Here is an 11,878-nt window from a genome sequence, read left to right as displayed (position 1 = left end):
TCAGATGTTCCCAATCCGAAAGGCTTCAGCAGCAGGAAGAGCAGCGCTGCCCCAAAGGAAGCCGTGCCGGATGGCTGAGCTCTGCAGGAGTTGCTCTTGCAGAGCGCTTTAAGGCTGTAACGTTTTCCATCGCTCCATTTGCAAACATGATACACCCCCGGCTGTGCGCTTTTTGGAGCAGAATTTGGAGGGCGAGCGTTCTTCCTCGCCTTGCAAATTACCCCTTATTTGTCAGCTGAAAAAAGTGAGAGCAACCTTTGCATGCGCACTCACACAATTTCAGTTGATGCCATTTCACTCCAGCTTTTCACCAAAGCAATCTGCAGAGAGCAATGCACCAGGCTTACCATGCAGCTCCATGCGAATGCAAAGCCAGGGGAAGGAAAAGGAGAAATTTAAGCAGCAGTGAGCGCAATCTTGCAGCCCACTGGGGTTCTGTTCTCCCTCTGGTTTTGCAAGCAACAGTCAAAAACGGCCACAGGGGTTGTGTTGCAGTGCAGGGAGGTTGGGAGCTGGGAGCACTGCGCTGCTTTTCAGGAGGCACTTTTCAAACAAATTTTGGGTTGCAATTTGTGTGCAGTGCATCCACTGGGATGAGGGCCCGGGGGTGCATGCACCATGGCGTGCACTGTGCATGGTTTGCATGCACTCATGCAGTGTGCACAAGCCTGGATGTGCATGCACCATGCACTGGGGTGTGCAGAGTGCACAGTGCCGGGAGGGGAACGTATGCACAGTCCTGGTTCATTCATGCATGCATGCACCGGGGTGGCTGGCATGCACATTCTTGGTCCCTTCATGCATGCACTGAGGTGCTCTGTGTGCACGCTCCTGATTAGTGCATGCTCCCGATTAATGCACGCACGCACCGCCTGACTGCTCGCTGCAACCCGTGCCTGAGGGTGCACGGTCCCACTCCGTGCACGCATGCATGCATCCACCGCGGTGTCCCATGTGCACAGCTCCAATCCACGCACGCATGCATTACTGCCCGCTGATGCACAACCGCGGCCCACCCGTGCATACAGCTGGGCGCCCGCCGCGCTCCCCGCACGTTCACGCGGCGCCCCGCTGCGCCCTCCGGAGCTCCACTCCCGCCGCGCCCCCCCAACCGCGCTCACTGCGCACGCGCAAACCCTCGGCCCCGCCCTCCCTTTGGCCCCGCCCCCCCGCGCCGCGCTGCACTGTGGGACACAAACAAAGTGCCCGGCCGGGCGGCGCGGCGCGCGGGAGCTCGGACTGTCGGAGCCCTCCCGCGGCCCCCGCCCCTCCCCTTTCCCCTTCCCGCCAAGCTGCTGCGCGCCGCCCCCGCCGCCAACGGCCGCGCACGCGGGGCTGCTCTCCCCCCGCCTCAGCGCCCCGCCAGCTCCGCGCCTGAGGGGGAGGCGGCGGCGGTGGCGGCGGCGGTGGTGGCGGCGGCGGCGGCAGCGGCCTCTGCTCCTCCTCCGCCTCCCTCCGCCATGGCCCGGCCAGCGCCGAGATAGGGGGCTCGGCCTCCCGCGCCCGCCGGGCCCAGCGACCGCAGGTAAGGGCGGAGCGGCCGGGCCCGGGGCGGCCCTGAGGGGAGAGCGTGTGTGTGTATGCGTGCGTGCGGGGGGGGGCGGTGCTGGGCGCCCTCCGGGCTCGACCCCTTCTGCCGGCGGGGACTTCGGGGCCGTCCCTGGGCGGGGGCAGTGCGGTGCCGGCAGCCCGCGGCCTTTTGTTGTGCCGCCCCTCGGCCCCCTCGTCCCCCCCCCCCCCCGCCGCTGCCCATCTGCCGGGGGCCGCGACCCGCGGGGGGTGCGGGGCTCAGCTGTGCGCTGCGCCTCGGCCGTGCCGTGCGTGCCGCGTGATTTGGGTTCTGATCCGCCGCGTATCGACGTAAACATTGGCACATGGGGATGCGGATGGGGAGAGGTGGTGCTTTTGGCTTGCCGGAGCCTGTCGTGCCTTGTGTAGGAGCACCCGCAGTGGGGGTCCTGCTGCCTTCCGGAGACCCCCGTGCTTCTTTCCGTGCATGGGTGTGCTGGGCCAATGCAGCCCACGAAGCACAGCCGCCCTGGGGGGCTCTGTCCTGTCCCCAGAAGCCTCTGAGTTCTTCCACCCCAATAGAGGAGCACACGCCTTCCTCCAGACCTGCGAGGCAGCTCCTTCATCTCCCGGTGCTGTGGGGTTACCTGCTGCTGAGGGGTGGTCTGCTAGGCCTGCTGCAGTGGTTATCCCATTGAGCAGGAGCTGGCACACCCCATACGTGTTTGCACAGCTTGGTGTTTTGCCCCCAGCCTTTGGGATGCAGGCGTTTCTCCTGCACGTTCCCAAAGAGGAGGTTTCTGCTGTTTGTCCTTCAGTGTCCCATCTGTTCCCATAGACACCTGATGGCACCTGCTGGGTGCCTACTCCCATGTGTGGTACTCCTGGCTGTGTGTGCCAGAGGGGTCACCCCGCTGAGCCCTGCAATTTATGGCTGCCTTTGGATTGCTTTTCTGCTTGGAAGTACTGTGTGTGTTCCCTGAGCATCTGCAGATCTCAAGTTGGACATCACCGGTCTAAAATGCACTGGATTTCTCTTCTCTAGTCGTACATGTAATTTGGAAGTCTCCTGATTTTTGTCTGCCTCTTGTTCCCATCCAGCCCGGAATCTTTCTCTCATGTTTCCAGAAGTCTGTAGCATTCACTCTTTTCCTCACATGAAGACCTAGGTTTGGCCTGTTATCGTGAGGGAAATTTCTCAGCTTTCCCACTTACATATTTGCCCCTGTGTTCTCTCTGTTCTTTTCTCCTGGCTTCTCTTTAGGTGGAGGTCACCCAGCCCACCTGCTGAGCTGACCTCTGGTTTCCAGCAGCAAGCTGTTGTACATGGAGTGCCATGGGACTGCTCTGTGAACACTGCGAGGTGATACTGGGTGGGAATGGCTGGCTGGCACAGGCTGGTGTCCAGGATTCTTGTGGGGCGTTTCACTGTGCTGCTCTTCTACTGTTGAGCTCTCCTGTTGCATCTTGATATCCATGTGTAATGCAGATCCAAGGCGTGATGCACCTGGAGAAGTTGCCTGGGTCTGAGTGAATCTATTTAAGATAGAGCTGAACAAGTGTTAACCTGCTAGCTTGCATTTAGCTCTACCAATATAAATACTTCCATTGATGTAAAGCTGTTTATATCAGAAAGTAGTTATAATACTGTAAGTGTGTCTCCCTGGGGACTTCTTCTGTTTAAACAGCTGGTTTTAATCTGAAACTCTAATTGGTGTGAACACTCCAAGCGATCCCTTTCCAGGGGAAGGGAATTTCCAGCCCTTGCTTTTTGTGTCCCCAGGTGGATGCTGGTTGTGTGGATGCTCACCTGTGGGGTGGAGGGATCACTTTTGCTTTCCCACGCAGAAGGTTTTGCACCGCGTTGCTTTTTGTTGTTCTTGTTTTATAACAGGGTGAGAGAATTCCTCTTTTTGTGAGTGTCAAGTTTAGGGGGAGGAGTGTCTTCGTGTATTTCTTTTGTAGCATGTAAGAGAAGTAGTTAGCAAGTGAAATTGAACCCTTGCCATGTTTTTTGCAACAGGAGGTTAATCATAAACTGGCAACCTTTAAAGGGGTGATTTCTTTCTGTGGTGTCTGTAGCAGACGTCTGCTGTGCTAAGTGTCTGGTCAGCTGTTTGCTAGGAGGGGCGAAAGAAAATACAGCTTCCCCTGTGTGTGAAGCTGAACAAGTGCCCAAACATTATTTCTGGAGGCTTTTTACGTTTGTGTCCTTCTCCTGAATGGATGTGTGATGCCTGCTGTAAGATGGATGGTGTTTGTGTGATCTCATGTGTCCCTGGCAGAGAGGAGGCCTTGGGTCCTTTGCACTGGTGTTGGTTTCTGCACATCTAGCGTTTCACTGGTGGAGTCTGTTACATGTGTAAACTTATTTCTTGATCATCTTTGCAAACATTTGAGTATATTTCCACAGGAAGATGCAGTGATAAATGTAACAGCTCTTGAAGTCATTGTAGTTCGCTAGCGTAAAGGAGAAGAAAACCAAACCATGACAGATCAGTGAGTGATGCTCTTGCTGCTGGTATGTGATGAGGAAGGAGATGTCCCTTGACGTAGAAGGGATTGTCTGTTGACATACTTCTATCTTGCCTGGTTTTAAGTAGGTTATTCCTGTTCAAATTATGCAACTGTGCAGACAGCCAGACTTCAGGAATTCCAAATACTTCAATGTGTCAAGTGCTGACTTCTAAATTAAATGCTATGGTTGCAGAGCTGTTCACAGTCTGTCGCTTGAATTATGACATCAGTCTTGGAGTTGTCTTGCTGAAAAGGGGCAGCAACTTAATTACTTCCCTTTGAAAAAGAGTTCAACTTCAGGAGTAAAACTAGATGGGAGATGTGCCTTCTGTGGCACTATTTCAGTAGTCAGTGATTGCTATTTTGGCAGTTTTAAGCAGGAAAATAATACTGGGAATGTTGGTTTACGTAAGAAATGTAAGGCAGCTCCTTGTTGCCGTGGTGGATGCTGCTGTTGCTTTGAAAGATGCAGTTTTTAGCAAATAGATCCAATTAAATAGTTGTGTACTTACTGATACGTAAACACGGGAGTCCATTACTCTCAGCTTGCTCTGGAGTTCAAATTGATTCTTCTAATGGTTTCACAGGATGAAAACAAATGTCTGTGGAAGGTGCACAAATGAAATGGTGGTGGCAGGGAATGAACTGCAACCTGGTAAAATGTCATTTGTACGTACAGATGGAAAGAGTGAACTGTAAAGGCTGGGAAATTCATTTAATTCTCTCCTATTTAATCAACTTAAGGAAGTGACTTAAGCTGTGCATAATTTGCAGATAGTGTTTTTGATATATTACAGTGTAGAGCTGGGGAAGTAAACCTGTTCATGTGAAATAATTATCAGAACATGTGAATGATGGGATAATAAGGTCTGCGGAGTGTGTGTGGAGCTTGGCATGTGGTCTGTGACAGTGGCCAGAAGTAAATCATTAGGGGAAAGAAGCAGAGCAGGCAGATGACGTACTGATGGCTCCTCACTGATGGCTCCTCGGGTGTCTGCCAGCAGCTGGGGATGGCCTGAGCCAGAGGGGCTGTGCAGGCGGTTGTGGGTAAGGACGCCTGGTGCATTCGTCAGCTGTGGATTTGCCTAAACCTTTTGAGCAGTTTATACCTTTAGCTTCTACCTTATGCTATGCAATGAATTCCACAACTTGGGCAAAAATATTTCCTGTTGTTTTTTTATAGCCCCAATGCATGGTAATTTTGAGTGCCTCCTAGTTTTTGTAGCAGGACAAAGAATAAAGAATCTTTTTTTCCCAGTAGCTTTTTCATTTGCGACTGTATAGATGTGTGTTCTGTTTTCTTTGGGTTTTGTTTTCTTTTCCTTTCCAAGCTGGATTGTCCCAGTCTTTTGTACCTCTGTCTGCAGAGACTGTTCTGCAATGCCTTTTTCCTTTTTGAGGTCTGCTATGTTCTGTAAAGGTGATTTAACCACAATATTTGCCTGCTTTACCCAAAAAAGGTTGAATAAAGGCCTTTTCTTACAGAGCAGTAAGACATGTATTCTAATAGAGGGACACTTTCCAGCTCATCTGTGATAAGATTCTACTATATGTAGTATTTTATGGTCAAAAATACAGATAAGCTTAGTAATTGAGAGTTATTTACTGGAAATACAGATATCAAAGATGATCTTGGTTTATATAAGCTTAGCTACAGTTGGTTGCTTGTTACTGTATTTGGATATTATCAAGAATATAGAGAAACTCAATTTGTAGTGGGTATGTCCCAGAGCTGAGTCCTTCCATAGGTTGTGGGAGCATGATGTTGTGTCCAACAGAGACCCAGGAGCCCTGGAGATGCATGGTGGGCTCAGGTGTATCAATCCCATGTTAGGAACCAGTGATTACAGTGCTGTAGCTCTCCAGGTCTAACAGTTCCTGCAGCTCTTTTTTTGTAGTGCATAAATACCCGTGTTAAGAATGACTCCAAGAAGTTTGTGAAATGCTACTAAAATGCTACAGAGTTAAAACAAACCACCAAGTTGTCTTTATTCCCAGCCTGAGCCATGCATTTGGTCTTCCCAGTCCAGGTTTGGCCATACAAGGTAAGAAAGAGACAAAGCTTGCGGTGTTGCTGTTCCTGCAATAGCTGACCTGTGGATAAACACAAGGATTTTCAGTTTTTGGGGCCAGGAAGAACTCCTTTCAGGCATTTAATTTTACCTGCATAATTGAGTCATTAGGAAAATAAAGGGTACGCATCGTGCTAAAAGGGCGATGACACAATCACATTCCTGCTGTGCTTAAACTTGCTCAGGATTCTTTATAGGCACTTTGGCGGAAAGGTGGCTGTTTGTTTCTGTGTCTGGGCACCTGACAGGCTGGCTGTGCTCCACGCGTCTGCATCCACAACGCCTTCTGCTCCTTGAGATGGTGTGTGGTGTGGTGAGGTTGGATGTGATGTGTGACTTCACCTCGGTGTCTCCCCTTTGCTCCTTGCTCTCCGTATTGCTGCTTGTCAGTGCAAGCTCCTTGTGCTGCTGCCATTCCTGGGACTAGCATGCGCTGGGGAGGTTGGAGGCTTGCGTTGTGCTTCAGATAAATTCATCTGTTGTAGTTACTGTGTATTTCATTAAGGTGTAACGCTTCCTTGCTAATCTGAAATAAAGGCTGGAGAAGGAAAGCTGTCATTTATTGTAATAAAACTGAATACTTGAAACAACAGCTCGGTTGACAGGTAAGCTTTGTGCAGAACTAGTAGAAACTAGCACTTAGCCAAATTTGGCTGTCACAAACCTAATGATTGTGATATGCAGTTACAGTCTTTTGTTTCTGTAAAAGGAGGTTTGTCACTTCCAAGTGACAAAAATTAAAGCCTTGCATACAGCAAAGTAGGAGACGCTGCTTGGGGTGACAGCAGGGGGTGGGGAGGAGGAACTCTTCCGCTGCCAAAATTCTGTTGCTGTCGGCAGCTCTCGGGGCACAACGTGCCCAGTTAGGCCCTGTTTTGTCCTGGGGGAAACAAAGAAGTGGTTTATTTTCCACGTGTGGCTTTTGCTGTGACATCGGTCCATGATCTCTGCAGTTGACTCCCTTCTGTCTGGAAACATGCCTCGTGTGCCCCTGCCTCTCTTTGAACACATGCAGGCAGACTTGGCCGGGTTCAGTAAATAGGCGTACATGTGTGTGAGGAAGCACAGATCTGTATTTTCCCTTTTGAGTCTTTCATGGATCTAATGCAGTAGTGCTACCAAGAAAACGTTCAGCTGTATTAGGATATTTTGGCACGCAGACACACCAAACAGGCCATATTTCTTCCTGTTTCTTTCATGTGGTTCCCCCAGAAAGGGCTTGGAGATTTTTGCTTTTGTTGGTAATTCGGGAGGGAGGCTGGGCTGAGCAGGCTTTGATGTGCATTTTTCAGAACTTTGTTGATAATTCTTGCAGAGCTCCTGAAAGCAGACTGAAGTGCTATAGGTAGCCATGGCAGAACAAGAGAAAAATAGCTTTCTGGTACTAAACTAGAATGTTGCTGCCTTGTGACAAATAAAAGTGCTTTATGGATATTTTTTGGCAGTTTGCAGCACGTAAAAGAAAAAGAACGTTATGTTTAACTTGTGTTTTCTGATATGTTTGCAACCATTAGTCCTGCAGGTTGAAAGAATTGTTCAAACCAGTGCTTCCTGCCCAGTGTGCTCTAAAGGGGCTAAAATGTTTGCTGCAGAGGTGTGTAGGAGTGGGTCCTGGTGTGTGGGGCAGGCAGTCTTCTGTGTCCTGACTGCCGTTCAGTAGTGCTTGTGGGGAACCAAAATGTGTGCTGGTCTTGGGCAATGATTCCCTTTCCTGAGCTGCCCCAGTTCTTGGTTGGTGTTGGAAGAGCTCAGGTGTTTCCCCTTGGAGGGCTTGCTCAGGGTCTGGGTCCCGCTGAGTGCTGCCTGCCTGCAGCGCTGTTTGGCCCTGGGCTTCTATACCAGCCCTGTGGGGTCGCTGGGTGTGCGGGTGGGTGGGGGTTGTGGTGTTGGGCTGTACTGCTCTTTGAGGCTATGAAACATAAGCTCTGCTTTTTATTATGCACAGTGGGAAGAGGTCATGCCATGGATTGTCTGCGGTGAGAAACTGGGGAGCTTCCTCTGAACTAGCACTAGGAAAACTTTGAAAGAGGTGTATATATCACATAGTTGTGCATTGTGAAGAGTGGCCGACTGAATGTGTGCCTTATGGATGTAACAGTAGTCCAGTCGCTGTCATGTTACCTTCTGTGGGTGTGCCTGTGTGAGGACACTGCTGGTTCACTTGTTTGGTTTTGGTTCATTTGTTTACTAAAATAAAAACAACAAGAAATGGCTCATGTGCTGACTGTCTGAACGTCTGTGGCACGTGCTTTCAGGAGAAGCCACTGCTAAACCTGCCATCTAACAGCTTGGCTGTGTGCTTTTTCAGAGGACTGGTGAGGGGAAAAAAAAAAAAAACAACAGTTGCAGGGCAGTGAATCTATTGTGAAATATCACAATACATTCTGTCTAATGAAATTTGCACATTAATTTTTATTATGAAGATGTAATTCCATATGTCGTAAGCCCTCTTAGCAGTTACTGCTCGTATTGTTAAATGAGGCTCAGTTTTAACCACTGCCTGAAAATTCACTTTTATGTGTTATATGGAACACTAATGTGAGATTCCTACAACGAGAAGTTCAAAGTGCTGGGGGCCGGGGAAAGTGGCATTTGTCTAGTTTGCTTATTCAACCATGTGAAAGCTATATTAGGCACATAAAGTTTATACTTTGCACTGCAGCTTCAAAAAGGCAGCAAGTTAAATAGGGGTCCTTTGAAGTAGTGAACGGTAACATTCTGTTCTCTGAAAGAGCTGGCTTGAAATGATCACACCAAAATTCAGAGAACTGTTGCTGCTTGGGAAAACAAGACTGGGGGAAAGATACAGGCTATGAAAACGGGTGGTGTTTTTGCATGTTAGGAGCATCAGCATATTGCACTGGTTGTATTCCTGAAGCTCTTCGCCCTTCGTGCTGGGCTGTGCTGCAGTTACTGTACGTTCTCACCTGATACGTGTGTCAGAGTTCAGCTGCACGTCAGGGATCTGCAAGGCTTCAGTGATGTTGTAAGGTACAGTGTGGCTTAAGAGAGCACCATCTATCTTCCTTACGTATCTGTAAATGTTTTAAGGAGTGTCTTAAGTCTTGCATAAAAAAGAACTTAGTGTCAGCAGATCAACACGCTGTGCATGGCCTGCGCTGCAGTACGGCCCTGACTATCGTAATCCCTTTTAATTAGATCCTGAGGATAAGAAATGTCTTGCTGATCAGTGCACTTAATGGATGTCCTGTTGGCTCTGCCTAGTGTGTGTTCCTGTCTGAAATGTTGTCTGGTCAAGGTAAGTACTCTGTGAAGACCTGCACCTAGCTTCCCTTACAGACAAGGCAAGGAACAGATGCGCAGAGAGGAAAGACACTGAAAAACCTCCTGAGAACATTTTGGGAGTTAAAAATAGTCCTGACAAACACCTGACAAAAGATATTAACAGTCTGATTATTTGGGGGCCCTTCAGTTAGCTGTTCAATTTAGCTAAATACTATGGAGAACTTTCTCCAAAGTCACTGCTAACTAATTAGCTTCCGAATTATAGCTCATCTGTTACTAGCTTCTATGTGTTTAATGATGAAGTTCTAACTCCATACTGCTGGATTTGCACTGAACTTCATTCTATTTCTAGGACTCAAGTTATCAGTCATGTTTTCATGCTTTGTGCTGATGATACATCTTATGCTTTTCATCAGTGTTTTTTTTTGAGCGTCTCTACAGAAACACTCAGATTATTGCTAAAGATAAGTCCTGGTGGCACTTTGCAGGTAAATCCTTTAACCTGCTATTCCAAGTGTATGGATTAATTCTTTTTTTAACTGGCTCCTTAGCTAAATTGTAGTTTGTCTGTTCATCTTCTTGTTTTCACTCATAACTCTGCTTCACTTTATTCATAATGTAGTTCACGTCATACATGGTGTTCCCCTTTTTCTGAAACATACATTACCAAGTTGGTATGACATACTTAGCCTCAATAAACACAGGTGCTGTCTCACTTTGTTTGGTTTCTCCTTCTTCTTTCCTTCAGGTTATTTTCATTCAGCCAGATTTCTGCAGCTTTATACAAACCTAATCACATATCACTGCTGATCCTTGAGAGACGGAAACATCTTTGTATGTTTAAATAACCAGAGCTTCAGCACTAAATATTTGAGGGATTACATTAACACCGTGTTAATGTTGCCAAGATTTCTGGCAGGTGCGTGCCACACAATGAGACAATCTTGGAGCAGTTGTGCCTCTTCTCCCACTACACTAACACCTTTTCTTGAGAATTAAAGTATCAGTTTGCATGTTTGTAATCACAGCGATGTCTAATGGAAACATTTTTAGGTTGACTTGTAATCAAAGGAGTGGTAATGTTTTACACACCTACAACGTGAGCTTTAATCTTCAAGTTTTATCTAGGCTAGGACTTGTAGCTGTGCTTTAATCTTGCTGTAGTCATCTAGCACACCCAGTGCACACGTACAGAGCTCTCAGTTGCCTGTCAGTAGTCCCCAAGCTTTTTTGGTTACAAACTGCTGTCTGCTTTCAGCTTCTCCCATCAGTCACAGGGGTCTGCTCTTGGCCGTGGCCATTTACAGTGCTGTGCAGATTAATTTCCATTGCCCAAAGCCAATGGGACCAAAACCATTTAGCAGGTTATGTTTCACTCTGTATGACCTGAATTCCAATGCCGTGACACCTTCCACAGTTAATAATTTCCCATTTATCTGTGAATTGGTTGTCTGATGTGAAGCTGTCTCATGACGGGCATAAGTTTGTCAGCTGCAGAGACATCAGCAGAGTGTGGTTCCTGCAGCAGAAATAAGAGAAAAGGTTACACTGAGGCTGAATTCTCTTGCTAACTTGAGATGGGTCAGAAGTAAGCTGTGTAGGCCACATATACGAGATGGTAAGGGACAAAAGTAAACCCAGAAGTGTCTCTTCCACGTGGAATTGATGAGCTGCACAAGTGTTCTGTTGCAAGTATCTGTCTGCTGGTAAACTTAATGATTGTGGCCTTGGCATCTGTAGCCTGTAGTGTTCAGGCAGATGACTTCTTAATTCTGCTAGATGCAGGGCTTGGAAGAGCTCCTTTCTGACTTCCAGAACATGCTTGGGACTTTCAAACAGACATTGTGCCAAGGGTACACTGGAAGACATGTCCTCCAAATTGGTGAGTTCCTCATCTTGTTCAGTGTCATCACTGGTAAATATGGAGGCACTTCTGTTGGATGAATTTCCATCCTCTCTGCCATGTGCTGGCTTCTACTGTGTGATGCTGCTCAGGCTGAAGTGTATCTTCCTAGCAACCAGCTCCCAAACTCTTTTTATCTAATGCCTCCTGCCATGTTGTTAGAACAGGAATGCTGGATTTTCTATGTTTGATGTATTGACTTCCATGCAAATGACCAATTTGGAGGAAAAAAAAAAAGGAGGTTATGCTTCACATTGTGTACAAACAGCAGCTTCTGAAAAATAATGATTTAACTAATGGCTTACGGCCTTTCTTCATGACCTCATGTTACAAGCACAGCAGCTCTGTGATATGTTCTGTGCTGTTTTTAATATTCTAAATTACTTAGGATTAAAGCAATAGACACATTCCCTTGTTTTTCATTACAGTAAACATTGCTTTTTTTCATGTCTCCAGCAAATGGTGCTGCTTTTGCACACAGGCAGTCTTGTAACATGAGGAAGACTTTGATCTTCTCACTCTGGCATCTGTAGAGTTTCTGTTTCAAGTGTTATCTTATAGAACCAGTATAACCGAAATATTTGCAGCTAAATAAATATCTGATTTATTCTTGGTCTGTAACAGCAGGTAT

The 11,878-nt window shown here is 47.6% G+C and overlaps 1 protein-coding gene across 2 annotated transcripts in view; it reads left to right on the top strand.

The window, feature by feature from the left end:
* The first annotated feature begins 1,191 nt into the window (after positions 1 to 1,191).
* ZBTB44 (zinc finger and BTB domain containing 44) overlaps positions 1,192 to 11,878 on the top strand; it is a 64,561-nt gene continuing 53,874 nt past the window's right edge. Inside the window, exons 1-2 of one of the 2 annotated variants that reach the window (XR_005841731.2) lie at positions 1,192 to 1,525; positions 9,258 to 9,357. The gene's annotated coding sequence lies outside the window, so the exon portion shown is untranslated. The remainder of the gene's footprint in view (positions 1,526 to 9,257; positions 9,358 to 11,878) is intronic. The other variant, XR_005841730.2, reaches the window with a different exon arrangement.

The sequence above is a fragment of the Gallus gallus genome, chromosome 24, assembly GCF_016699485.2.
Source record: "Gallus gallus isolate bGalGal1 chromosome 24, bGalGal1.mat.broiler.GRCg7b, whole genome shotgun sequence".
Taxonomy (NCBI): Eukaryota; Metazoa; Chordata; class Aves; order Galliformes; family Phasianidae; genus Gallus; species Gallus gallus.
The sequence above is the reverse complement of the archived record's forward strand: the minus strand, read 5'-3'. Positions and strand labels throughout refer to the sequence as shown.